General features: G+C 46.1%; 2 pseudogenes; both read right to left on the bottom strand.

Annotated features, from left to right (window-relative positions):
• Positions 1-10,125: 10,125 nt before the first annotated feature.
• LOC128045614 (cytochrome P450 4A6-like) lies at positions 10,126-18,386 on the bottom strand (annotated as a pseudogene).
• Positions 18,387-21,881: 3,495 nt separating this feature from the next.
• On the bottom strand, positions 21,882-22,310 carry LOC128045050 (ADP-ribosylation factor 6-like; annotated as a pseudogene).
• Positions 22,311-24,295: the final 1,985 nt, after the last annotated feature.

Genomic DNA, 24,295 nt, shown 5'->3' with positions numbered 1-24,295 from the left:
CCATGGGATTCTCTAGGCTAGAATACTGGAGTGGGTTGCCCTGCTCTCCTTCAGGGGATCTTTCCTACCAGGGATTGAACTCATGTCTCCTGCGTTACAGGCAGATTCTTTACCACTAGCATCACCTGGGAAGGCCTCTTAGTTTCTAATGCTGTGGTTAATTATTTTAGCAGCAAAAAGAAGTGAATATAGGGAAAGACAGGCAAGCAGAAGGGGAGGAACAAAGGGAGATATTAGACAGAGTGGAGGAGGGAAGTCTGCTGGGCAGGAGGCAGGAGATAAGGCAGGCTAGCAGGTGAGCAGATTGAAGCAGGAAGTGGGCAAAGAGGCAAGGACAGGAGTGAGTAACAGCAAGACAGGATGGCAGGCAGGAGCCCTCAGAGCTTATCCTTGTCCTTGTCAGAGGAGCTTCCTGAGCTGTAAGTGGATCCCATTTTTGGATCTCAGCACAATGACTGGAAGGGGCACAGGGCTCCTGGAGGGATCTGGTGAAAGCTCAAAGTGAAACAGGATCAGGGCCACGGCCACCTTCAACTCATTCATGGCAAACTGCTTCCCAATGCAGTTCCTGGGTTGGGAGATAAAAAGGAAGAGAGCAGAGGCTTCTAACCCTTGCTGAGCACAGGGATTCAGGGCTGTCCTCCACATGGCCCAGCCCTGATCCCTTCCTTACATGCCACACTGAACTCGCCACACAAGCCTTGGTCTGTTAGGGACCAAACGATGGTCTCTAGGACCTGAGTCATGTTTACCAGAAAGAGACAGGATATGCGCTCATCCTGCCTGGCCAATCATGTAACGCCAGCTACTCCTGTAACTGAGACAAAGAACTGCCTGTATATAAGTCTCCATACTCCTTTGTTCGGGGCTCTTGTCGGATTCCCTTGTGTGGGATGAGACTTGGGCCCTAGCACGTTAGGAATAAACAAACTCCCTTCTTGCGTTTGCAATACTGTGGTGGACTTGCTCTCTCGGTCGGTTCGGAGATACGGGCTCGGAGCATAACATCTGGGGGCTCATCTGGGATCTCCGTCCCGCCGGGGAGGACAACTCTCCTGGTAGAAGGGAGTAACCTCATTAGGAGATAAGAGCTCTGAGCACCGGTGCTAACGTTGCAGAAGCCCAGATTAAGTCCGGGGCCCGGTATCATACTGGGGAGGCATCTGGCTGAAAAGTGCAGAGGCAAGTCAGCGTAAGGCCGGGGCCTGGTTTCGTGCTGGGGAGGCAGCTGGCTCTGGTTACTGGATTAAGTCCAGCGTAAGGCCGGGGCCTGGTTTCGTGCTGGGGAGGCAGCTGGCTCTGGTTACTAGATTAAGTCCATCGTAAGGCCGGGGCCCAGTTTCATGCTGGGGAGGCGGCTGGCTCTGTGAACATCCTGCAGGTAAGATTGAGTGCATTGTCGGTGGCCACCTTGCGTTTGTTATCTGTTTGTCTATTTGTGGTGTCTGTGCTGCTCTTTTTGTGCTCTGTTGACTCCCAGTGTACTTTTCTGTGATCATGGGACAAACAACTTCTACTCCTTTATCTCTTATGATTAACCACTTCTCTGATTTCAAGTCTAGAGCTCAGACTCTTTCGTTACTGGTAAAGAAGAGCAAACTGGTGACTTTCTGTTCCGCCGAGTGGCCCACCTTTGACGTCGGATGGCCACAAGAGAGAACCTTCAATCCCCAAATTATCCAGGCAGTTAAAGAGAGGGTGCTTACTCCTAGTCCTGCCGGGCACCCAGATCAGACTCCCTACGTTCTGGTCTGGCAGGATCTAGTGAAAAACCTGTCGGAATGGCTTAAACCCTTTGTTCTCACTCCTCCTAAACCTCCCCGTCCCTCTTCCCCAACTCCAACCTCGCCAAGCCCACAGGCGCTAGTCATGAAGGCTTCCGAAGAAAAAGAAGAAAAAAAGGACGAGAATCGACCAAAGCTGGTCTTCCAGGAATCTTCTCTGTATCCTAATCTGATAGATCTGGAGACCGAATTGTTCCCATCCCCGTATGCGGATCCACATCCGCCCTTGCTTCCACAGGTTCCACAGGTTTCATCGGGAGAAGCCAGGAGGAGAACCGAGCCTTCAGCTCATCCCAGAGAAGGGGGCCCCGCCCAGGGAACTCGGGAAAAAACAAGAAAAATGGCCAGCGTAGCGGAAGAAGACCCAGAAGTCCCCTCCTCCACTGTTCACGCGTTTCCGGTCTGGGCAGGACTAGCCAGAGAGGGTGGAGAGCGGACATATCAGTATTGGCCCTTTTCCACTAGTGATTTGTACAATTGGAAAACCCAGACTCCCTCCTTCTCTGAAAAACCGCAGGGTCTTATTGATCTTTTAGAGTCTATCCTTTTTACTCACAATCCCACTTGGGATGATTGTCAGCAACTGTTACAGGTGCTTTTCACTACAGAGGAGCACGAGCGGATCCTGTCAGAAGCTCGGAAAAATGTGCCAGGGGTGGATGGGAGGCCCACAATACAGCCTAACCTCATTGAGGAGGGATTCCCCTTGGTGCGACCCAACTGGGACTTCGAACGCGCTGAAGGTAGGGAGCATCTCCGGGTGTACTGTCAGACTCTTATGGCCGGCCTTAGAGTGGCCCCCAGGAAGCCAACTAATTTGGCCAAAATAAATTCAGTGAGGCAGGAACCAAATGAGAGCCCAGCAGCCTTCCTTAAAAGGATAATGGAAGCTTTTAGACAGTATACCCCTATGGACCCACAGGCAGATGAGTCACGAGCGGCAGTTATGTTAGCATTTGTAAATCAAGCAGCCCCCGATATTAAAAAAAAGTTACAAAAGATAGAGAGGTTAAATGAACAATCCTTGCAAGATCTAGTGAGGGCAGCTGAGAGAGTTTTTAATCATAGAGAGACCCCAGAAGAGAGAGAGGACCGCATTAAAAGAGAAGAAAGAAAATTTAGAGCTGAAAAAAACCGTAAAAATAAAAAAGAGCTGGCCCAGATATTTTTTGCTGGGGTTGAAAACAAAAACAGGTTCCAGAAAGGAAAAAAACTGGACTCAAAAACTGAAGAAAAAACGACAAGGCGTAAGCTTGAAAAAAACCAATGTGCGTTTTGTAAAGAGTTTGGACATTAAAAAGATAAATGCCCCAAGAAAAATCTAAAAGAGGGGCCCAAGAACCCCAAGAACGAGACTCCCTCTCCAGACAGTCATATCCTCTACACGGGTGAGGATAGCGACTAGGGGGGTCAGGGCTCGAAGCCCCTCCCTGAGTCCTGGGTAACTATAAATGTGGAGGGAAAACCTGTTGGCTTCATGGTGGACACGGGAGCCCAATACTCAGTCTTAAACCAAAAAGATGGACCCATGTCTAAAAAAAGTACCTGGGTGCAGGGAACAACCGGGACTAAACGATATGGATGGACTACAAAATGGCATGTGAACTTGGGGGCCCACCAGGTTACTCATTCTTTTCTGGTGATACCTGAGTGTCCAGCGCCCTTGTTGAGAAGAGATTTACAGTCTAAAGTAAATGCCCAAATTCATTTCGACCACGGACAAGTGTCAGTTTTAGATGGACCGGGCATCCTCTTCAGGTCTTGTCTCTGGCATTAAAAGATAAATACAGACTCTACTTGCCAGAGGCCCCAGCGACAATAAGCCCTGAAGTACAACCGTGGGTTCAAAGATACCCTCAGGCCTGGGCTGAAACTGCAGGAATGGGACTAGCCAAACAAAGGCCCCCTATCATTGTAGAACTGAAAGCCAGTGCTTCCCCAGTGAGGGTACGACAGTATCCCATGAGTCAAGAGGCTCGACAAGAAATTACTCCTCATATACAACGCCTCATAGACGCTGGGGTCCTGAAAATGTGCCGGTCCCCATGGAACACTCCCCTGTTGCCTGTAAAAAAGCCTGGGGGAACTGATTTTAGACCGGTTCAAGATCTACAAGAAGTCAACAAACGGGTGAATGATATTCATCCTATGGTTCCTAACCCTTATACATTGCTAAGCAACTTGCCTCCAAACTACATTTGGTACACTGTTTTAGATTTTAAAGATGCCTTTTTCAGTTTGCCTCTTGACCCCGCAAGCCAAGAGATCTTTGCCTTCGAATGGCAGGAAGACGGTGGTCAGACCCCTGCACAGCTGACATGGACTCGCTTACCACAGGGTTTCAAAAACTCGCCCACGTTATTTAATGAGGCCCTGGACGAAGACCTCCATGAGTATCGGGTTGAACACCCTACCATTGTTTTATTACAATATGTTGATGACCTTATGCTGGCAGCGGCTACAGAGAAAGAGTGCCAAGAGGCAACAGGTGACCCTCTCCAAACCTTGGGGACTTTAGGTTACAGGGCTAGTGCCAAAAAGGCCCAGATTGCCAAGCAAGAGGTTACATACCTCGATTATAAGATAAAACAGGGCCAGAGGTGGCTAACACAGGCTATGAAAGAAACCATCCTCCAGATCCCTGAGCCGGCTAACCCTAGACAAGTGAGAAAATTTCTGGGAATGGTGGGATATTGCCGGTTATAGATCTTGGGGTGTGCAGAAAAGGCCAGGCCCCTATATGAAGGGACCAAAAAAAACAAGGACTAAAAATGGACTGAGCCAATAAAAGAGGCCTTCCAAGAGCTCAGGCGAGCCTTGCTAGAAGCTCCTGCCCTCCCTGATCCATCTAAGCCTTTCCAATTATTTGTAAATGAAAAGCGGGGGATAGAAAAAGGGGTACTAACACAGAGATGGGGACCATGAAAGTGACCTGTAGCTTACCTTTCCAAGAGACTGGACCCAGTGGCAGCCGGATGGCCACCTTGCCTCCGTATCATCGCGGCCACCGTGCTCTTAGTCCACGATGCTGATAAACTGATTTATGGACAGAGACTCTTGGTCTACACTCCTCATGCCATAGAGAGAGTTTTAAAGCAACCCCCAGATAAATGGATTTCTAATGCCCGCTTGATGCACTACCAGGCCTTGCTACTTGACACTCCACGGATTCATTTCCAAATTCCCTGCACTCTAAATCCGGCCACTCTTTTGCCCAATCCGGGGGAAAATAGCCCCCTCCATGATTGTGATGAGATACTGGCTGGGGTAACAGCAATGCGAAAGGACTTAACCGATACTCCACTGGATAACAGTGAGCTAAAATGGTTCACAGATGGCAGCAGTCGTGTAAAAGATGGACAGAGACGGGCGGGAGCCGCAGGAGTAGATGACTCTGGACAGACGATATGGGCAGAGGCCCTTCCCCCGGATACCTCAGCACAAAAGGCAGAGTTAATTGCCCTGATTCAAGCATTAGAGAGAGCCAAAGGAAAAAAAATAACTATTTTCACTGACAGTCGCTATGCTTTTGGCACGGTACACATCCAGGGCCCGATATATCGGGAACGGGGGTTTTTGACAGCTGAAGAAAAAAAAATTAACTTGCTTGAAGTCCGTAGACTTTTAGAGGCTGTACAGATGCCTCGGGCTGTGTCAACAGTACACGTACCTGGACATCAGAAGGGTGACAGCCCCACGGCACGAGGGAATCATGCTGCAGACCTGGCAGCTCAAAAAGTAGCTGATAAAGATTTCATCACCCCTGTGTTGGCGATCGGACTTCCACCTCCAGGTACGGGAACTCTGCCCCCAACCCCTGAGTATTCCTCCACAGACTTTGCTTGGATCCAAAAACACACCAACCTTCAAAAAGATAAAGATGGATGGTACCGAGACTCAGACGGCTACTTGATACTCCCTGCTCAGTTAGGACGGCAACTATGTGAGCATTTGCACTTGTCTACTCATCTGGGAAAAAAAAAAGACTCTGATGCTCTTTCAAACTGTGTGCCTGCGATTTCCCCGGCACCAGACAACTGTAAAGAACATAGTGCATGCTTGTAAGGCGTGTCAACAGATGAGGCCAGGAAAAGGACAACATGCAGGACTGAGGTATCGGGGAGAAGGACCAGGGCAACACTGGAAAATAGATTTCACTGAGGTAAGGCCAGGCAAGTATGGTTACCGGTACTTGTTAGTGTTGATAGATACCTTCTCAGGGTGGGTGGAGGCTTTTCCTACAAAGGGAGAAACCACGATGATAGTGGCAAAAAAGATTTAAAAAAAATAGTTCCCAGGTTTGGCCTGCCAGTGACCATCGGCTCTGATAATAGACCTGCTTTTGTGAGTCAAATAGTTCAGAGCCTTGCCCTAGCCCTGGGGACTAAATGGAAGTTACATTGTAAATACAGTCCACAGAGCTCAGGGCAAGTAAAAAAAATGAATCGGACTCTAAAAAAAACTTTAACTAAATTGGCTATAGAGACTGGCGGGGACTGGGTGACCCTCCTTCCCTTCACCCTCTTCCGTGTGCATAATACTCCTTATCAACTTAATCTGACCCCATTTGAAATTCTGTATGGGAGACCTCCCCCTGTATGTCCAATATTTAAAGGGAAGAAACTACCGCCTCCCACGTTGGGGCAATTCCAAGAGGCCTTGATGGCCTTAAGCAAGGTGCACTCTCGTGTCTGGAAACTGCTCCGGGAAATACATGTGGGTCAAAATAAGGGAACTATTCCCTTACATGACATTGGCCCCGGAGACTGGGTATGGGTCAAAAGGCACCAAACCAAGGCATTAAAACCCAAATGAAAGGGTCCTTATGTTGTTCTTCTTACCACCCCAACTGCCCTAAAGGTCGACGGTATCGGGCCTTGGGTGCATTACAACCACGTACGCCCAGCTGCTTCAGCAGAGCAGAAAGACGCTAAAAAAGAATGGAAAGCATCTCTGCACCCGTCCAACCCCTTGAGGCTAAAGCTTCGAAGGCGCCAACAGGACCAGGACAACTCGGCTGGGCCATCTTGTGGATGACCCAGTTACTCTGCTCCAGAGTTGCCAGCGTGAACCCGCATCAACCCATCAAAATCACCTGAAAGCTGCAAAATGGACTTACACGAGAGGTGCTAAACTCCACTACCGCAATACATCCACCAAACACATGGTGGCCAGACTTGTACTTTGACCTTAAGCCGATGGTAAATGTGCCTTGGGCTAGGGGTTATCTCCGAGAACAAGGGTTCTGGACATGCCCAGGCGCACCCAGACATGACTGGAAGACCTGTGGGGGGGGCACAAGACTCTTATTGTAAAACTTGACATTGTGTTACTTCTAATGATGGACCTCGGCGCTGGAAAGTAAAAAATCGAGATTTACTTAATTTTTCATCTGCCAAGCCCCTCCCTAGGGTCCTCGGAGGTCCAACTTTTAGCTGTGAAAGTTGCAATTATACACAAGTCAGAATAAGGTTCAATCCAGAAAAAAGCAAAAAAGACCTAGATCTCTGGCCTATCTTGGGGGCTACAGACAAGGAAATCAAGAGGGTTTGGGGTTGATAAAAAAGAGATTATAGTAGTGAGCCAGGTCTTAGAGCCAATTCTTGTACACAGTATCGGGCCCAACAAAGTAAAAAAGCTGGCTGTAACCCCCCGCCTAATGACTTCCATGCCAACATCTTCGGCAGTGAGCCCCGAAGCAGAAGCGCTCGCTAAAACAGATCCCCTATGGAAGCTGATTAGGACAGCTTATGCCATCCTAAATCAGACCCATCCTGAGGCAACTAAATCTTGTTGGTTATGTTACAACTTAATTCCCCCTTATTATGGAGCAGTAGGCCTCAGCACCTCTTATGACTTGGCCAACAGCACCGATCCTCCTCAGTGTCATTGGGGGGACCAAAAGGTGGGTCTGACGATAAAAGAGGTATGGGGAAAGGGCTTATGCATGGGCACAGTGTTACCAGCAAAGTCTCCACTTTGTGTGCATGTCGTCGAGCCTGATGATTTGCCTGTAGCTAAATGGTTAATACCTCAAATGGGGAGATGGTAGGTCTGTTCACACACGGGGCTAACTCCATGCCTGCATAGCTCAATCTTTGACCCCAAAGAAAAATTCTGTGTTATGGTGGCTGTCACGCCAAAGATTCTGTACTGACCAGAAAAAGCAATATATGATTATTGGGCCCAAAAATTAACTCTAAATCCTCCAAAAAAAACTTATAAAGTTAAGAGGAAACCTCTTACCACCATAACCATAGCAACTATGTTCGGTCTTAAAATAGCCGGGGCTGGAACCGGAATAACAGCTCTGTCCCTGCAAAGCCAAGGATTTAACTCCCTGAGAGCGGCCATAGATAAAGACATTACCCATATAGAGCAATCTATTAGTCATTTAAAATCATCTCTAACTTCTCTATCTGAAGTAGTTCTGCAAAACAGGAGGGGATTAGATCTGCTCTTTCTGCAACAAGGGGGACTCTGTGCTGCCCTAAAAAAAGAGTGCTGTTTCTATGCGGATCATACAGAAATAGTTAGAGAATCTATGGCCAAAGTGAGAGAAGGACTAGCCCAACGTAAACGAGAACGTGAGGCTCAACAGAGATGGTTTAAATCTTGGTTTCAGCAATCCCCTTGGCTGACTACCTTAATCTCCACCTTGCTAGGACCCCTGCTAGCACTTTCACTAATGCTTACCTTCGGCCCATGTATTATCAATAGACTTGTAGCCTTTGTAAAAAAACACATAAATACAGTACAGCTGTTTGTGCTTCGACAACAATATCAAACTGTGTCTCAAAACCGAGAAAAAGATTCCTCTATATGATCTAAGGACAGGGGGGAATGTTAGGGACCAAACGATGGTCTCTAGGACCTGAGTCATGTTTACCAGAAAGAGACAGGATATGCGCTCATCCTGCCTGGCCAATCATGTAACGCCATCTACTCCTGTAACTGAGACAAAGAACTGCCTGTATATAAGCCACCATACTCCTTTGTTCGGGGCTCTTGTCGGATTCCCTTGTGTGGGATGAGACTTGGGCCCTAGCGCGCTAGAAATAAACAAACTCCCTTCTTGCGTTTGCAATACTGTGGTAGACTTGCTCTCTCGGTCGGTTTGGAGATACGGGCTCGGAGCATAACAGGTCCACAGTTTCTCCCTGACCTATGACAAAGCCCACCTCTCTAAGGACTAGCTCCTAACTCCTAATTCTGCCCTCAGCAGGAAATCCTGTTGGGGAGCGTCTGCACTATAAGCCACGGAGTCAAGTCAAATGTGTCAGGAAATGTGAAGTAGAACTTTGTTCACTGGTTCACAGGCAGTTTCTGCTTTCAGGCCAGGCCAGGCACCATAGGAGGTGAGGGGGCCACACCCTCTGGTCCTTGTCTTCTATGGGGAAACACGGGGACCTGAATCCCCAGACACAAGAAGACAGAATTAGTAAGGAAGTCAGAATGGCAACAGGACATCATGTCTGTCATCTTTATAAACATGTAATTTCATCTATTTAGTTAGTTTTGGTTGTGATGGGTCTTTGTTGCTCTGTGGGCTTTTCCCTAGATGTGGAGAACAGGGCCTACACTCCAGTTGTGGTGTACAAGCTTCCCATTGCACTGGCCCCTCTTTCTGCAGAGCACAGTCTCCAGAGCTCGTGGGCTTCAGTAGCTGCAGCACAGGGACTCGGAAGTGGTGGATCCCAGGCTCTAGAGCACAGGCTGTGGTGCACGGGCTTAGTTACCCTGTGGCATGTGGGATCTTCCTGGATCAGGGATGGATCTTCCTGGATCCGAGATTGAACCCTCATCACCTGCATTGACAGACTGATTCTTTACCACTGAGTCATCTGAGAAGCACCCCCCCACCCCCACTCCCATGTCTGTCTTGAATAGCAATATTTGTTTCTTTCACTTTTATATTCCAAATTTCTAGTACAGGACTGGGCACATAGTGACAGGCTTAATACATAGTTTTACAGTTGAACAGTGTTAATTAAAAGGTAAAAACCAACCCAGACTGAAATGAGTATAGTAAACATTAACTCTGACCTAGAGATAGAGCTGCCTACTCCCCTCTGTCCTCTAGTGGCAACCCCATGAAGTGCAGACATGTCTACGAGAAAGGACTGGATCCTGGCAGAAGCCAAATTCCAGAGTACATTCTGTTAGGCAAAGATGACCAGGACACCAAAAAAGTGTCTAACAGGCTTTTTAATGGTGAAGCACTCCTGGGTGGGGTTCCTGGACCTGAACGAGGCAGGTCGAGGAAGTCCGCACCCGGACCATGTTGGGGGTGGCTTATATACGTTCTTTGCGAGGGATGGTCAGGTTAATGGACGGGGGTTCAGATAGGTCGCCAGGCCGAGGCATCGCGGGCTGGGCTGATAGGTCCTTCTATGTGGCTGGGGTGGGGCGACTTTAGCTGGCGAATTGTGCTGTCATTGGTCCCCGGGATCTGGGAGGCTCCTTCCCTTAGGGACTTCCCCTGCCGGTGGGGGAGAGAAGGGGCGGCCCATCATGGCCCCGGGGTCTGGTCTTACACATTCTGGAAGATTCTTTGCTTCAGACCTATTCTGTGAACATTGAGTGACCAACTGAAAATTTCACAGAATTATACATTCAGGAAAAAATATGTTTCTGCTAAGGAAGTTATAAAGTTGTGGAAGTTACTATTTCCGTGGAGGATCTGTAGCCATTGAGGTTTTCAGAGCATACATTTAGGAAGTGTATCATCCAGGTCAACAGCTATTTCAAGGGTTCCTTATATTTTACATGCAAGGGACTTTTCAAATGCTAGTGTCAAATACAAAATAGTTCTGTCCAAAGCACTTGACTGTCTTCTGCTTAATGGTTTTTGCCAATATTAGACTGTTTGGATTTTAGGACTGTGGAATATAAGCCCTCCTACACATAAAGATTGCAGCCATGAAATTAAAAGACACTTACTCCTTGGAAGAAAAGTTATGACCAACCTAGACAGTATATTCAAAAGCAGAGAGATTACTTTGCCAACAAAGGTCCTATGGTTTTTCCAGTGGTCATGTATGGAAGTGAGAGTTGGACTGTGAAGAAAGCTGAGTGCCAAAGAACTGATGCTTTTGAACTGTGGTGTTGGAGAAGACTCTTGAGAGTCCCTTGGACTGCAAGGAGATCCAACCAGTCCATCCTAAAGGACACCAGTCCTGGGTGTTCATTGGAAGGACTGATGCTGAGGCTGAAACTCCAATATTTTGGCCACCTCATGTGAAGAGTTGACTCATTAGAAAAGACCCTGATGCTGGGAGGGATTGGGGGCAGGAGGAGAAGGGGACGACAGAGGATGAGATGGCTGGAGGGCATCACCGACTCGATGGACATGAGTCTGAGTGAACTCCGGAAGTTGGTGATGGACAGGGAGGCCTGGCGTGCTGTGATTCATGGGATTGCAGAGTTGGACATGACTCAGCAACTGAACTGAACTGAACACATAAAGAATCTTAGCAGGTGGGAGAGGTGTAATGTTTATAGGAATATGCAGCCAAAATTTTGCTGGGATGGACTACAGAAATAGAGAACACACACATGACTGCGTAACTTTCTTCAAATGGTAACTGTAACTGATCACAGACATGACTTGAAACCTCAGGGCATGGAGGGCAGCTGGAAATCCAAACTCATGCAAACAGGACAGATATAGTGAGGGGCTAGTTGGTGATTTAAGCAGAAAAGGCAATGGGCTGGACCAGGAATGTGGTAAGAGAGAAAACCACTTTTAAAGATGACTGATAATTGTGAAAACAAACATCTGAAGTTCAACTTTCATGAAAACTTCTAAAACTAAAAAGTCATACTCTTAAAGTGACGAAAACCCAAGAATAATTTGGATAGGCTACTGACATGGAAATGTGGCCAGTCATTGTGGATGTCAGGAGGTCAATATCTCCATGGCAGGCCCTGATGGAATTCTTGTACATGGAGACCCATGCCTTCTTCTTAACAAACACATCAGCATACAAGAACATAATTGTGTGTACTTCATATGAATGTAGACAGTCACACACATTGGGTAGCAATGAGTCACACCTCTTCCCCAAGTACAAAAGCCTCACATGGAACCTCCTGAGATGGGGAGGGGAAGGCATGGTTGTGTCCAGCAGGACCCGGTGCAGACTAGGATGAGTCAAACACTTGAAGAGAGAGTACCAGGGCCAGGACAGGTGAGGTCAAACTGCTCCCACCAATCCACCAGGGGAAAAGTATCCCAGAGCAAGAGCAGGCCTCCCAAGAGGAAAATTTAAAACCTTGCACCCGGCTGGAAATAACCTCATGCTCTTTCTGCTTCTGCAACTCAGCTAGCTCTTGCAAAGTCATGTAAGTTACATATTTTCAGAAAGACAGAAACTTACAATGCTGGGAGCTGAAACCTCCCTCACCCTTGTCAATTACCCAGCCCCTGCAATCATGCTTAACCATGTTTGTTTGTGGAAAGGTCAGGCATTCCCCCTTGCTGTGTCCTAACTGCTGCTTCTGCCTGCAGGAGACCCCTAGTTTGAGCTAACCAGACTCTACACATGGACATCACCAGATGGTCAACACTGAAATCAGACTGATTATATTCTTTACAGCCAAAGATGGAGAAGCTCTATACAGTCAACAAAAACAAGACCGGGAGCTGACTGTGGCTCAGATCATGAACTCCTTATTGCCAAATTCAGACTTAAATTGCAGAAAGTAGGGAAAACCACTAGACCATTCAGGTATGACCTAAATCAAATTCCTTATGATTATACAGTGGGAATGAGAAATAGATTTAAGGGACTAGATCTGATAGATAGAGTGCCTATGAACTATGGATGGAGGTTCATGACATTGTACAGGAGACAGGGATCAAGACCATCCCCATGGAAAAGAAATCCAAAACCAATACAATATTGTAAAGTAATTAACCTCCAATTAAAATAAATAAATTATATTTAAAAAATAAAAATAAATTTCTTAACACAGGAAAAAAAACACACAAAATGGCTGTCTGTGGAGGCCTTACAAGTAGCTGTGAAAAGAAGTGAAAAGCAAAGGAGAAAAGGAAAGATATAAACATCTGAAGGCAGAGTTCCAAAGAATAGCAAGGAGAGATAAGAAAGCCTTCCTCAGCGATCAATGCAAAGAAATAGAGGAAAACAACAGAATGGGAAAGATTAAAGATCTCTTCAAGAAAATTAGAGATACCAAGGGAACATTTCATGCAAAGATGGGCTCGATAAAGGATAGAAATGGTATGGACCTGACAGAAGCAGAAGATATTAAAAGAGGTGGCAAGAATACACAGAAGAACTGTCCAAAAAAGATCTTCACATGATCTTCACCCAGATAATCACGATGGTGTGATCACTCACCTAGAGCCAGAAGTCCTGGAATGTGAAGTCAAGTGGGCCTTAGAAAGCATCAGTATGAACAAAGCTAGTGGAGGTGATGGAATTCCAGTTGAGCTATTTCAAGTTCTGAATGATGATGCTGTGAAAGTGCTGCACTCAATATGCCAACAAATTTGGAAAACTCACCAGTGGCCACAGGACTGGAAAAGGCCAGTTTTCATTCCAATCCCTAAGAAAGGCAATGCCAAAGTATGCTCAAACTACCACACAATCGCACTCATCTCACACGCTGGTAAAATAATGCTCAAAATTCTCCAAGCCAGGCTTCAGCAATACGTGAATTGTGAACTTCCAGATGTTCAAGCTGGTTTTAGGAAAGGCAGAGGAACCAGAGGTCAAATGGCCAACATCCGCTGGGTCGTCGAAAAAGCAAGAGAGTTCCAGAAAAACATCTATTTCTGCTTTATTGACTATGCCAAAGCCTTTGACTGTGTGGATCACAATAAACTGTGGAACATTCTGAAAGAGATGGGAATACCAGACCACCTGACCTGCCTCTTGAGAAACCTGTATGCAGGTCAGGAAGCAACAGTTAGAACTGGACATGGAACAACAGACTGTTTCAAAATAGGAAAAGGGGTACATCAAGGCTGTATATTGTCACCCTGCTTATTCAACTTATATGCAGAGTACATCATGAGAAATGCTGGGCTGGAAGAAGCACAAGCTTGAATCAAGATTGCCGGGAGAAAGATCAATAACCTCAGATATGCAGATGACACCACCCTTATGGCAGAAAGTGAAGAGGAATTAAAAAGCTTGATGAAAGTGAAAGAGGAGAGTGAAAAAGTTGGCTTAAAGCTCAACATTCAGAAAACGAAGATCATGGCATCTGGTCCCATCCCTTCTTGGGAAATAGATGGGGGAAGAGTGGAAACAGTGTCAGACTTTATTTTTTGGGCTCCAAAATCACTGCAGATGGTGATTGCAGCCATGAAATTAAAAGATGCTTACTCCTTGGAAGCAAAGTTATGACCAACCTAGATAGCATATTCAAAAGCAGAGACATTACTTTGCCAACAAGGGCCGTCTAGTCAAGGCTATGGTTTTTCCAGTGGTCATATATGGATGTGAAAGTTGGACTGTGAAGAAGACTGAGTGCCAAAGAATTGATGCTTTTGAAGTGTGGTGTTGGAGAAGACTCTTGTGATTCCCTTGGATGGCAAGGGGATCCAACCAGTCCATTCTAAAGGAGATCAGTCCTGGGTGTTCTTTGGAAGCACTGATGCTAAAGCTGAAACTCCAATACTTTGGCCTCCTCATGTGAAGAGTTGAATCATTGGAAAAGACTCTAATGCTGGGAGGGATTGGGAGCAGGAGGAAAAGGGGACAACAGAGGATGAGATGGCTGTATGGCATCTCCGACTCAATGGACATGAGTTTGGGTGAACTCTGGGAGTTGGTGATGGACAGGGAGGCCTGTGCTGCGATTCATGGGGTCACAAAGAGTTGGACATGACTGAGCAAGTGAACTGAACTGATAAAGAGTTAGAGATGTTCACTAAAGTCTGGTGTCTATAAAAACTCTGTAACTCGGTTGTTCAAGCCTCAGAACTGGAAGTGTTAACTCCTCTGGCCTCACCAGCGTAGTAAACCTGAATTTTCCAACTTTCCGAATGTGATGCTTGGTTTCTTGACAGACCAACTTCTGCAACAGTATCTCCATCACTCTGAAATAAATGGTGGTCTTTCAAGACAGGCAGTCTGGGCATGACAAAGCACATGAGCACAGATTAGGACTAGCTGACCATGGCCCCATATTGAGAAGTAAAATAATTCACAAGTTACATTTAGGAGCAACTCAGGTGACAACCTATATTTATCAAGTGCCATCATGGCCCTTGGGGAACTTGCAATAACTCATTTAATCCTCACACAGCCCTCAAGGAAGGCAGTCCTGTCTCCGTGATGAGATGAAGTCCCTGAGCCTCCAAGGAGTAAGGAATGTGTCTATGATCACAGAACTAGGAAGTGGCAGGGCTGGGATTCAGACTCACTGAGAGGTGAGCCAATGGGTAGCCTCCAGCCATGGCAGGGCTCTCAGACCTCATCATTGGCTGTTCTCTGCCATCCATCAGAGGGCCCCTCAGAGACTGGACCATCTGACCCATAACAGTGGACTTCCTGAGCTCCTTCCTATACTTAGACCCCATATGGAAGAGTCACACCTCCTCTGGTTTCTGTCTGCTCTTCTCTGAAGCCTTCACATCTAAAGGAATTAGAATTTTAGGGCCTAGTAGAAGATGACATTCAGGAGCAAACATTTGTTTGTTGAGCTTTCGCTGTGTTCGTGTTCTGTGTCATGCATTTCACACACCTTATCCTAGCTCAGTTCAGTTGTGCAGTGCTCAGTAGTGTCTGACTCTTTGTGACCCCATGGACTGCAGCATACCAGGCTTCCCTGTCCTTCACCAACTCCCAGAGCTTGCTCAAACTCATGTTGTCCCCTTCTCCTTCTGCCTTCAATCTTTCCCAGCATCAGGGTCTTTTCTATTGAGTCATTTCTTTGCATCAGGTGGCCAAAGTATTGGCGTTTCAGCTTCAACATCAGCTATTCCAATGAATATTCAGGACTGATTTCCTTTAGGATTGACAGGTTTGATCTCCTTGCAGTCCAAGGGACTCTCAAGAGTCTTCTCCAACACCACAGTTCAAAAACATTAATTCTTCAGTGCTCAGCTTTCTGTATGGTCCAACTCTCACATCCATACATGACTACTGGTAAACCATAGCTTTGATTAGACGGATGTTTGTTGGCAAAGTAATGGCTCTGCTGTATAATATGCTGTCTAGGTTACTCATAGCTTTTTTTCCAAGGAGCAAGTGACTTTGCAGAGCAAATAATTACCTTAAGTTGGATACAATAGTCATGTCATCACACAACTGGAAAAACACATGTGGATTTCTGTTCTACCACGTGGCCCTACAGAGTGATTAGCTGAGTGGTGAGATGAAGTTTATACATGCAGATAAGGAGTATCCAACAGGGAAGGTAATGGGCTTGCTGAGCTCTCTGCCAATAACTGGTACTGGTGGGTAGAATCTCAGTGCCTCCTTGATACACATGGTGGTATAGGGTATCTGGTCCAGATGGTCCCTGAAAGGAAGCCCACCTGAGGGCAGGCAGGACTGGACAACCAGGGATTCTCTCTACCTCAGGTGGGACAGGATTCTTCCATCTCCATGACACTAACCAGGTGATGGAGGCGCCATCCCCCAGGAGGCTCTGGATCTCTTCTGGCACCTCTGCTGATGCACAGGGTGGGAGACCAAAGAGTAGAGGATCCAGGAGATGCCACTGGCTGTGGTGTCATGACCCTTGAACATGACCTTGTCCACCTCGGCACGGAGGTCCTTGTCAGACAAGCTGCTTCCATTCTCCATCTGTGGAGGCAGGGCCAGTGTGCAGGGTCTGCCCTTCCTGTGTGCTTCTGCCCAAAGGCTCAGGCCTCTCTTGTCTACACTTACTCTGGCAAAGAGGAGGATGTCCAGGAAGTCCAAGGGCCTCCTTCTCCTCTCCTTCTCCAGCTTTCCCTCCTTCTGCAGGTGAGACTTTCTCCCCGTGATAATTGAATCTGTCCCAGAACAGTGGTTCCCAGCCAGAGCTGAGGACTCTGGGGGCCCAGATGCAGCCCCACCATAGCCCCAAATTCTTCTCTATATGGCAGTAGCACATGTGTGTTGAGGTGTGTGTCACATAAGATGGGTATAATGTGTCCATGTGTCTGCAAGAGGGAACAGGCTTGGCTGTAGAAGGGAGTTTTAGCATGTGACAATGTGTTTGTGCACTTCTAGTGTGTAATGTGTGTGTCTCTGGGATTGAGTTCCTTATTCTGTGGGGCTGTGTCTGATGGATGTTTGACAGATATATCTGAGAGTGAACTGTGGATTGAGCTTGGTGTGATATGTGCAGATGAAAGAGAGGTGGACTCACCACCATCATTTGGACAGAGTAGGCCATGTGCCCCATGGAGGGCTTCAGGATGTTATGGTGGAAGACTGAGGTCAGTATCCCCCGGCACTGGAACCACATATGCCCCTCCAACAGGAGAAAACCATTCTCTGGGCCACAGTTGGGTGTGTGTGGGGGTCAGGGAGACTGGGTCAGAGGGGTGACTGGGGACTGCATAGGAGGAACCAGGATTGTCAGAAGGAGGTATGTGACAGGAAAAGTCAGGAAGGCCAGTACAATTCAGGAAAGTGAATTTCCAAAATGGCTGTTCCATTAAGACGTGACAGTTTGAGACAAAGGTTTAAAAAGAGTAGGAAAAACAAGGACCTATGGTATAAAACAAGGAACTATGCTCGATATTTTGTAGTAACCTATAAGGGAAAGGAATCTGAATCCCTCTGCTGTACACCTAACACTGCAGAACAAGGTAAATCAACTACATGGGAATAAAAGCTTTTTAAAATGAGTTATAAAAAAGGCAATGGCAACCCAATCTGGTACTCTTGCCTGGGAAATCCCATGGACGCAGGAGCCTGGTAGGTTACAGTCCATGGTGTTGTGAAGAGTCAGACATGACTGAGCGACTTCACTTTCACTTTTCACTTTCATGCACTGGAGAAGGAAATGGCAATCCACTCCATATTCTTGCCTGGAGAATCCCAGGAATGGGAGCCTGGTGGGCTGCCGTCTATGGGGTCGCCCAGAGTCAGACACGACTGAAGTGACTTAGCAGCATAAAACACTCATAAATGTTTGAAGTATAATCACATTCTGAAAACATTTAAAAACGTCTTTCCTTTGATAGTCATTATTACTTATTCATTGTACAGAAAAAATTAAGAAAACTGAGACATTTCAGAAGTTTTATCCATAGTGATAGGTCATGAAAGAATCTCCTCCTTTCTGGTATATGAAGAATAATATTGTGCAGCTTATAGGGCTATTTTTTTTAATTAAAATTTTTTTAAATTAATTTAGTCTGTTTGGTTGTGCTGGGTCTTCATTGCTACGTGCAGCCTTTTTCTATTTGTGGTGAGTGGGGAAACACATCTGGTGCTTAATAAGAAGAGTTCATGTTAATAAGAGTACTTGTTATCTCTTATTCTTTAGATCTGAGAAAACACTACAGAGAGTTACTACTATCAAGATTATTTTTAATAATAATAATACTATGAACTGCCTTCCCTTCCTGATGACTCTCAGCTATCAATCTTTCTCACCCACTATGAACTTACCTCCCATTCCTGACTCTCTCAGGCTTCAAAGATGGCTGGTAGAGAGTCACGTACTGATGATGAAGGGCCAGTCTCTGTTGGAATTTCACAGACCCAGGGCATGTACCCAAGAGGGAAGATTTGCTCCTGCTGGCATGTGGGTTTCATTCTACCTGTCCTTTGCAGGACCACCTTCATGTTGTTAGGGTCAGAGGTCACAGGGCTAACCTTGCTCACCCATAGAAATTGAGGACGAATACATGGGAATTTCTCTGTCTTTTTCAGAAGTTGTTGCTGATTCTGTTCCTTTGGAACTATAACAAGAGCAAAAAATAAAAAACAGCAGCAACTCTGTTTTAAGGTCAAGTGCTTGAGGTAAGGCTAAATGTTTGCACAGGCATGGCGACATGGTTCTGAGGGTATCCACGGAGATCGAAGACTAGACCTGCTGAGTCAGACTCGGATCCAGACTTCTAGTATCTCTCCAGAACTTGGCCTAAGATCTGATTTAGTTTCCTTGTTTGTTTTTCACTCAGAACTGCCATTAGAACTTTAAACACAGTGAATGCTTGATAAATGTTCAGGGATTAACTCCATGGAGTACAAAACATTTTCATAGGCTTATGTAAAACTTAAGGCAAACCTGTATGAGTAGGGAATATTACTTGATCTTGTTTCACTGAAGAATGAGGAAACCCATGTAAAGGGTATATATCCAGGTGAGATCATTTAAACCCAAAGCTGCTGACCACAAGGTGTCCCTTCCCAGGATCCCCAAGACTCCCTGGGTGCCTCTCTTATCACATTTCCATTCCATGTTCTAAATGCTCAGTATCATGTTGACAAGCTTGTCTTTCATATCTATCATTCCTGTTTTTAGAGCAAGTGTAGAGCATGTTCATAGGGATTAAGCCTCACTTTTCAAAGAAGCAATAAGTTCATGAAGAAAGAATGAGCACATGTAGGAGTGATGAGTGAGTTTTAAATTCTGTTTGCAAGTGTCAGATAGAATCAGAGCTAATATAGGAAAGAAGGAAGCACAAAAATAAAGCTGGGGCTCAGAGGCATCTCACAGAGCTCAAGGGGAGGGGGAGCCAGGGTGTGGAAGGGGAGAACCAGGGACTGGAGGGCTTCTAAGGCTGCGTCTCCCATTCCTTCTCTCTGTACATCCACACAGTCATCCCTCTGCAAGTGTCTATGGAGGCTCTACCTTGAACCAGACAGTTTTCTAGGGGTTGGTGATACAGTCATGAATCAACAGACACAGTCCCTGTCCTTGCACAGCTGGGTCTGGGAGGTGGAGGAGGGAATGTCTACCCTTCTGGGGTTGGCACGTTTCCCCATTCTGCCACTCTTAAGCCTGAGGGGCCCTGCTGAATCCTGTTCCAAGACTCTGATTCTAATATCATAGCCAAGTGATCCATCTGTTACAATCAACTGTGGCTGGGGTGAAGGCCTTCCAAAGACCCACCTTTTGTGAGGGAAGAGATCTAGAAGAAAATGAGCTGGGCAGACATCCCATAATGTTTCCACCACAGTGGATGCCAAGTACATGAAAGATTGAGTGGGTAGATGAGCTGAGTTATTCATTTATTTGATACCTATATGTTGAGGACTTACTTTGGATCAATTGCCATCCTAGGAGCAAGATATTCAGCAGCAAGCAACAGAATCCTTGCCTTCATGGAGCTCCTATTCTAGTAGGGGCTGACAATCCTGCCCTAACCTGAGACATGTCCTGCTTGAGTGCATTCTGGGGGCTTCTCTGTGCTCCAAAGTCATGACCATCATTTGGTCTGCCTTGTTCTACTGATCCAGTGCAGGCACTGACCTTTAAGAGCCTCTTAACACTCCAACTATGTTAGCTAGTTTTCTTGGATCTCCTCTGGTGGGTCCAGAGCACCTGGTTGTCTTCTCTGATTGCTTGGGCTCCAAGAAAGCCAGATGCCTGCAACTCCTTCTTCCTGGGCATGTCCTTTGTTCAACCCAATTAAGTTGGCATTCTAATTTCTAACTGTGCCAATAACACAGGTATTGAAAAAATCTCTATTATAAGAGCTAGAAATATTTGGTTACAATTGCTCTATTAGACCAGAAGAAATTGAGAGATGATTAAGTACCATGTGCTTGTGTTAGTAGCTTAGTCATGTCCTACTCTTTGCCACTTCATAGACTGCAGCCTGCCGAGCTCCTCTGTTCCTAGAATTCTCCTAAGTATTGCAATTCTCCAATATACTCCAAAGTATAATGGAGTGGTAGCTATACCACTCTCCAGGGGATCCTCCCATTTCAGGGATCAGACCCAGGTCTCCTGCATTGCAGGCAGATTCTTTATAATGTGAGCCATTATGGAAGCTGCTGCTGCTGCTGCTGCTAATTCGCTTCAGTAGTGTCTGACTCTGTGCGACCCCATAGATGGCAGCCCACCAGGCTCCACCACCCCTGGAATTCTCCAGGCAAGAACACTGGAGTGGGTTGCCATTTCCTTCTCCAATGCATGAAAGTGAAAAGTGAAAGTGAAGTCGCTCAGTCGTGTCTGACTCTTAGCGACCCCATGGACTGCAGCCTACCAGGCTCCTCCATCCATTGGATTTTGTGTTATACACCCATTATTGCTCCATTTTCTGGAAGAGTATGTTTTTAAAGTTAACAAAGTGGGAAAACACAGCAAAGTTGCTAACTTTGCAGTGAAGAAAAATCTGTGTCCTTGACAGGTTATATTTTCATAGTTTTATGCAGTGTAAGTTAGTTTTGCAATGGGAAACTTGAGTTTTATCCTTACTCATGCACGATGTATGTTTCAGAACTTAACAGCTGAAATTTCAAAGAACTTCTTACATTACCTGTTTAACATACTGATGTGCAACTGGAACATATTACAAGGATATTACTCATTATTTGCCACTGTGGGCTAAGTTTACTATACTGGTCTTAGATATAAAAGGTCACATTTGAATTTACCAAGTTAAAGTCAGAACTCATAAGGGGAGGGAAAGGCCTTAAATGTAAAAGACAAACGGCAGTTTGATTAAGCAGTAATTTTCAGTTTACTAGATGAAACAGACTTGCAATGTAGTCTGCATGAATGCAAAATAAGCCATCTACAGCAAGTGATAAGGAAACTGGGCAAAAAGGAAAAAAGCATACAATGGAAAAGAAGATTCTCTCGAGACAAAAAAATCAAACCATTATTATAAAGGAATTTACCAAGAACTGCTATATTTCCCCCATTCCATTTGCTGGAAGTCAACAAGAGCATCTAGCACTTTGTGTTCATGTCAAAAAGTCAGATCAGAGCATCCTAATGCAAAGCAAAAAAAAAAAAAGGAAAAAAAAGAAAGAAAATCCCTAACCCCCTCCCCCAAACTTCAGAGTTCAAATTCAAAAGAAGAGAAAGCGGCAATTGAAAGAGATGATGATGGCGATAATCCTATGAATGTGTTTTTGATTTCTCTCCTTTCCGGGGATGGGTAGAGAATGCTCATTAGGATTTGTAGTTAGAGGTTAATCATGTGAGCCCTTCCTAGAGTCCGTCCCCCAAGGTGGCACAGGAGGGATGCACATACCAGTTCCTGTCCCGAATCCGGGTCAGGTCCAGTTTCTCCTGGATCTCGTGGGGTTTCTTGTTGGCAAAGATGAGGATTATGGCGTCCCTCATCTCCCGGTCATTGATAATGCAGTGCAGCTCCTGGCGGGCCTCCTCGATGCGGTCGCGGTCGGCGCAGTCCACTACGAAGATCAGACCCTGGGTCCCGGTGTAGTAACGCCGCCAGAGCGGCCGGATCTTGTCCAGGCCGCCCACATCCCATATGTTGAACTTGACATTTTTGTAAGTCACTGTCTCCACGTTGAAACCCACAGTGGGGATGGTGGTCACCAACTGGCTGAGCTTCAACTTCTACAGGATGATTGTCTTGCCAGCCGCGTCCAGGCCCAGCTTGAGGATCCGCATTTCCTTCTTCCTGAAGATCTTAAGATAGCACCTTCTGCTGGGGCTGCTTGCCCGGGTCCAGCCCTGGTGGATCCAGGGTAATTCAAAGGGGAGACGGAATCAGCGTCCTAGGAAAAAACTTACTTAATAACAGATATAAAGAGAGATTAGAAAAGAATAGTGCAGTAGGAAAATTAGTGGAGAAAAAGAGGCTGAATAACTTGGTTTACGTGGAATAGCATCCATGCTCCAGATGGGAATTCAGCCAGAAGGGGAAAGAAAGAACGACACAGGGGAATCAGTCTTTCCAGAAAATGATCCCATGTCTTTATTTTTCAGGTTTGCTTATATACTTTTTGTTATACATAGGAATCAGTCTTTCCAGAAAATGATCCCATGTCTTTATTTTTCAGGTTTGCTTATATACTTTTTGTTATACATAGGGATGAATACAGAGTCATGCAGGGTCAGCAGACCTGACCCTTATCAAAATCAGGTCCTTCATATAAATGTATACAAAGGTCTTAAGGGATTTACATCATCTTCTGGCCATGAGGCCTGCTGACATTTTATGGCCCTTTCTGATAACGGTCAGTCAACCAGAAAACTTATTTTTTTCCAGGGGTGACTTTTTCTTAAACTAGGCGCCACCCTCCAAATAAAGTTGCATCCCTATAGGGTGAGGGTGTAGTGGGTTACAATCAAGAAGGGAATTTACTTAGCCTAAGGTTTAACATGATTAATCTTAAAGGTTAATACTTATTTCTCCTATATGCTAGTTATATTCATTATAAGGGCAGGGAATATGGAGATTTAGCAGCAAATATTGGCTCAACAAATGAAAAACCCTTCACCAATATAATTTCTAATCAACCCACTAATACTATACTAATAATTTTGTAACTTCTCAAAAGAATCTGTATATAGAAAGTTTAAAGCATCTCGTGCCTCTCATGGTTGGGAGGCTGCAAACAATCACATGTGGCTGGACAAACCCGCTCAGGCAGGCTAGAGAACCTTCAGAGGAGTTTGTAAGTTGAAACACTCTTGTCACGCCCAGGAATTTTTATCAACTGGAGCTGCAAGTTAACTCCTTCTCCGAGAGAAATGGTGATGGGGGAGAGCCCCCTGTAAAGTCAGAGGTGTTGGTGAGAGCATAAAACAGACTCTGGTTTTGGGGGTAGATGCTTGGGAACAGGGGGTTTCCTGAGGCTCGATCCCGCCTTTGCGTATGCCGAAGCCTCCTTCCTCATGACCTTTGCCATGGGCGGAATTCCTCACGCTGGCTCCCGGCAACCTTCCCTACTGTGTCGGAAGAGCCGGGGCCGGGAGCATGAGTAATACAGTTCACATAAGAGAAATTATCTACTGCTGACTCTATATACTATGTAACGGCCATCAGTGAAATGGGAAGATCTGTGAAAGTATTTTAACGGTTCCATGTGTCAACCCTTAGCTCAGAAAAAGACAATTGCACCCCCAAAAAAGACCACAATTTCTCAAAATCAAAATAATCTGGCAATCTAATACAACAACTTCCGTGAACAAACTGGGCTTTGGTTTTCTCCCTGTGGCTGATTCTAACAGTCCCCCTCTTACCTCCACTCTGCTGATAATGACTGAGACTTCTTCTCTTGAAAAGACTGGCCCCACAGTGAGCCCCCACCCCCTCTACGCCCCAGCCTCGCCCCGCCACAGGGCTGAGCACTGGCTCATTCAGTGGGTAAACGCTGCGCTTCCCCAGCCTGCAAGCAGCTCATTTCTCTCTTCCTCTCTCTCTCCACACACCTGGGATGAGCATCCCTCCAGGTCAGTCTCTGTGCTGAGTTCAGGGGTACAGGGAGGGGATGATACCTCAGCCCCAGGAAACTCACAGCACACTGTATGAGGGAACAACGCCCAGAGATAACCAGACCCAGTTTAAGGGCACAAGTCAAATATCAGCACCCTTTGCTAGACGCCATCCTTGAGGCTGATCATTCTGTCTGGGAATGTCAGTTTTAAGC

This window comes from Budorcas taxicolor, chromosome 3, assembly GCF_023091745.1.
Source record: "Budorcas taxicolor isolate Tak-1 chromosome 3, Takin1.1, whole genome shotgun sequence".
Classification (NCBI taxonomy): Eukaryota; Metazoa; Chordata; class Mammalia; order Artiodactyla; family Bovidae; genus Budorcas; species Budorcas taxicolor.
This window is presented reverse-complemented; position numbering and strand designations above follow the sequence as displayed.